Source organism: Cyprinus carpio, chromosome B4, assembly GCF_018340385.1.
Source record: "Cyprinus carpio isolate SPL01 chromosome B4, ASM1834038v1, whole genome shotgun sequence".
In the NCBI taxonomy this organism is placed as follows: Eukaryota; Metazoa; Chordata; class Actinopteri; order Cypriniformes; family Cyprinidae; genus Cyprinus; species Cyprinus carpio.
The window spans coordinates 28,724,266-28,729,312 of NC_056600.1; the positions used below are offsets into that span (position 1 = coordinate 28,724,266).

At 45.0% G+C, this 5,047-nt stretch overlaps 1 pseudogene; it reads left to right on the forward strand.

Moving 5' to 3' along the window:
* The first annotated feature begins 373 nt into the window (after nucleotides 1–373).
* Nucleotides 374–4,102, forward strand: LOC122137234 (annotated as a pseudogene).
* The last annotated feature ends 945 nt before the right edge of the window (nucleotides 4,103–5,047 follow it).

Here is a 5,047-nt window from a genome sequence, read left to right on the forward strand (position 1 = left end):
ACACTCGGTTGGCCCACATCCCGCCTAACGAGCATCACAATCTGTATGAAATGCAATTTTTGTTCAAGTGGTGCGATCTGGATCTACTGAATAGGGATTTTTCAATCATCAACAAAATGTTCAAATGGTGTGACATGCATGACGGATACAACAAAATTAAAGTGCAGCTGTTCCACCCTGAGAGATGTCCGCGGAGCAGCACATACACTCTGCCGTCCCCGCCCATTCACTACAGCCATTCTAAAGCACGACGTTCGGACCTTGCCAAGCGTCGCGTATAAATCAAGGCTGAAGCCCTCCAACGCCCCCACCCCTTTTCCACAGCCCTCATAAAATACGGCGACCCAACCCTCCCAAGCAGCATTTATAAACCATGGCTGAAGACCACGTATGCAGCTGCGGTATCTCTTTTGGCAGCATTCTCGACCCTCCCGACGACGACGACGCAACCCTACATACTCCGACTGATGCCTGCAGTCCATCGGGCCTCCACAACGACTGGGTCTCGGCTAAAACGGTCAGACGGCGCATAGAGTTGCAATCGTGCTTTGAAAACGATTGGGCTCCTGACAACATCTTCACCCCTGAACCCTCGGACCTCCAAAAGGACTCTGGTCTGGCTATCAAACGTAGCTTAGACTCAGGTCCGATGATCGGGCGTGCCTCCCCCCACAGAGTGGACAAAAGTTTAGGGCTCCATAACGATTGACAATCGCATGACTCATCTACATTCGACCAAACCCTTCCTCATTCTAATTCTGGCTTCGACGCCACAGACGGATGTTTCAACGACATCGGATTCAAAATCATAAAAGCCGCGACCGTGGTTTTGCTGCAACATCTCAACGACAAGCAGGACGAGTGCGAGGGCTGTGCGATTAACCATCCTAGCCAGCTGCAACATTCCTGTCTGTTTGACCCTCCCAACTACTACTCCGACACACACTTTGACGAACTTTCAGGCAAGCAGTTTAAAGCCTCTTTTCATTCCATCATCACTACCCTCCTGGAGCGGTGTGGGTTAAAATCTCAACCCCATCGTATTCAAGGAACAGTCGGGACTATTCTGCGCGAATTAAAAGACGAACCATTCATCGTCGCCAAGGTGGAAGAAATCAGGGCGAGACTTCTGGACAAACCCTGCAAGGAAATAGTCTGCGACGTCGTTGATCTCTGGAAAATCTCCCCAACGCGAATGGCCAGTGACCAAACCATCTCCAACATAGGTGTAGCCTGTAGCCTAAAGTGCTGTATGGAACTATTGTTTAAAGAGCATTACAGAGACCAGATGACCGATCTCATGAGCAAGATTATGGACGCGTCCCACCCCGATACTCCGTGTCACAATACTGTGCGCGAGGCAAATCTCAAGAAAAATATGGCTTATATAAGAGGACTGGCTAGCTCATGGGACTATATGACGGACAAATGTGTTGACGGTAATGATCCACCCATCGTAATGATAAAACAGGTTCTAGATATGCTGTGTGAATCACAATCCCCGCTCGGGATCACCGATCTGCTGTGTACTTGTACGTACGTGGCCGATGTCTGTACCGAGCTAATGAAGAAATCAAAATAATATGACTCCGATGATCAGGACGACGTTGTCAAAATCGTAGAAGTGATTAAAAACGTAGACAAAATTGTCGTAATGTACATCGATTACATCCTAGACAAAAACATGATGGCCTGCCGCGATTTTCTTTTCTGGTTAGATTACCACTGACGGTATTATTAATCCATTTTGTATCCTGTAACATAGCTGCTATAACCATTTTACTTTTTAGTCTGTGTATGTAACGTCATTATATCCCTTTTGCATGTTGTATTATATTAATCCCTGCTATATCCATTTTTTACTTAGAACGTGTATTTTTATTATATCCATTTTGCATGTTGAATCATATTAATCCCATTCTTTACTTAGAGTGTGTATTTTTACATGTTGTATTATATTAATACCATTGTACTTAGTCTCTGTATGCATGTTTTGTATTATATCCATTTTTTACTTATAGAATGTATGTTTTGTATTATATCCATTTTTACTTATAGTATGTATGTTTTGTAGTATATCCATTTTTACTTATAGTATTTCTATCTTCTATTATATCCATTTTACTTGTATTATATCCTGTAACGTCTTTTAATAAAAGATTGATTCAAACTGCTTGTACGCGCCATTCTTTTCCAAGGGTTGCGACGGCAGCATGTCGGAGCTCATGAAAGAGGCTTATTATACGCCCTCCAACCCGGGCTCTTTAGGCGGTAAAAAACGATTAAAAGACGCCGTCTTGAAAGACATCGGGGTCCGTCTAAGCGATAAACAGGTTTCAGAATGGCTGGCTGGTGAGGATGCTTACACATTACACAAAACAGCGCCTATAAAATACAAACGAAACAGAGTGGTCGTGTACGGGGTCGATACTCAGTTCCAGGCCGATCTCGTCGACATGATCACCTACGCCAAGGATAATGACGGTCATAAATATCTGCTGACGTGCATAGACATATTTAGCAAGTACGCCTGGGCTCGTGTGTTGAAGAATAAGAGCGGTCTCGAGGTCACTAGAGCGTTCGAGTCTATCCTCGATGAGGGCCGTGTGCCGCAGAAATTGCAGACGTAACAGGTAAAGGAATTTTTTAACAAACAATTTCAAGATGTGATGAAAAAGCACAACATTAATCATTTCGCTACCGCTACTGATTTGAAAGCCAGCGTCGTGGAACGATTTAACAGAACGTTAAAAAGTCGTATGTGGAGATTTTTAACGGCTACAAATTCCCGTCGATAAATAGATGTTTTACAAGACATCATGCAGGGGTACAACACCAGTTATCATCGAAGTATCAGAATGAGACCCGTGGACGTCGGTAAAGTAAACGAGGATCAAGTGTTTCAAAACTTGTACGGCGATATAAAGAAGACCGAGAGACCCGTATTTAATTTCAAAGTCGGCGACGTCGTCAGGATTTCTAAAGTGAGAGGCCCGTTCGCCAAAGGTTATGAGCAGAACTACACTGAGGAATTTTTCACCGCATCCTCGTGTATTCCGCGTCAACCCCCGGTCTACAGACTCACCGATTATGACGGCGATGTCATCGATGGGTTTTTTTTACGAAAAAGAGCTGCAAAAAATAATTGTGAGTAAAAACAAATCTTTTAAGGTGGAAAAGATTTTAGGTCAGAAAAAACAAGGGAAATCTACGCTCGTTTTAGTGAAATGGCTAGGGTGGCCTTCAAAATTTAATAGTTACATAGATAAAAAAAACTCTGCTGGACTTAAAACACCCCGACGTTTAACGGATGAGATCATACCAGTGAAGGACCGCCATGGACGATCACGGGTTCTACGTCACGTTGCCGTGCAATGCGTCATTGTCGGTTTATCCTGAAAATCGCATATCCTCCTATACGACCAGGTTAGCAAAAGCTATAGACTTGAAAGGACAATGGGAAGTCGGACTTGCCGAAATTGAATATCCTAGAAGTTGGTACAACTTTGATGACGAAGACGGTCACCCCCGGATAGCAAGACCCCCAAAGACTCGTATATCGGTTTTTCTGTAATTACGAAATTACACAAACGGTGGGTACTACGCAAACATTCGTATGATCCTGCATGCTATAAATCAACTTACCGCACCAGCGGCCGTATTGAGTCACGACGAATTAAAAAACAAGGTGATTCTGACCGCGAAACCCAACATTTCGATGAGTTTTCGCGGGAGCCTAGCCACTATTTTAGGAACCACGCTAAAACCTCTCGGCGGTTTAAACTATCATTAAAAAAAACAGATTTTACCGTAAACGCCGTCATGTACGCCCCTCATCAATGCGATATCAACGGGGGGTTCTACACGATGTACGTCTACACGGACATTATCCAATATCAAACGGTCGGTGATTCTTACGTCCCTCTTTTGAGATGCGTACATATATCGGGTAAAAGCAACGACTCGGTCATTGCTAGATACGACACCCTGCATTACGCATCGATCAGCAAGGATCACATCACCGACATCACCATAGAGTTGAAGGATGATCAAAACCGCAGAGTACCATTTTCTTACGGGAAAGTCATCGTAAAACTACACTTTAAACCAAAAAATGGTTTATTCTAGACCCGGAGAGACGCAGACTATGTCAGCTACTACCGAAATCAGGCCGGCGGGGATTTGCCGGGCTATGCCGGGGGAGGGGTTATGTACGGAGCAGGCTTAGGGGGTCATTTCAGAGGCCTGTTCAGGATGGCTATACCTCTGTTAAAAATAGGATTTAGCATCGCGAAACCCCATCTAAAATCGGCCGCTAAAAATATAGTATCCGACGTCGTCTCAAACGTATTGACGCGATCTCATAACGATAAAGCTCAAGACTGATCCGGTCTGATGGTCATGGCGCGTAAGAGGATGTCTAAACCACTGGGTGTGAGGAGGCGTGGTCAGTGGGGAAAGAAGAAAACAACACTTGGACCAAAGAAACGCTCAGTCGTACGCAGAAAGCGTAAGACGTCTGTTAGTCGAAAGGCGTCGATCAAGAGAGTCGCAAAAACCATTTTCTAACATGGCGTTATTGCACCGCATGTCTGGGGAGTGCATCAAGTCCGAGTTGGACCTATTTACGGTCCCGCTGACGCAGACCGTTATTGAGAAAAATGGCTATTTAGAAGTAGCCCCATTATCGGCCATATCGGACTCTGCACCATTGGAGTTTTTTATCGCCGGCAACGGCGACGATTATTTGGATCTCAATAACACTATGCTCTATCTATGGGTGAAAATCACGGCGCCTGATGGAGAAGTTATTGCTCACCCGGCTAAGGTGGGGCCGATAAATTACCTGGCAGCTACCATGTTTTCACAGGTCGACGTAACCCTCGGCGACCGTCTGATATCTCAGAGCTCCGGAACTCATCCGTATCGCTGCATCATCGAAAGTCTGCTCAACTACGGTAAAGATACGTTGGAAACTGTTTTCACCGCCGGGCTGTTTGACAAAGACACAGCCGGTCACATGGATGTACATGACCCCGCAGGCCGT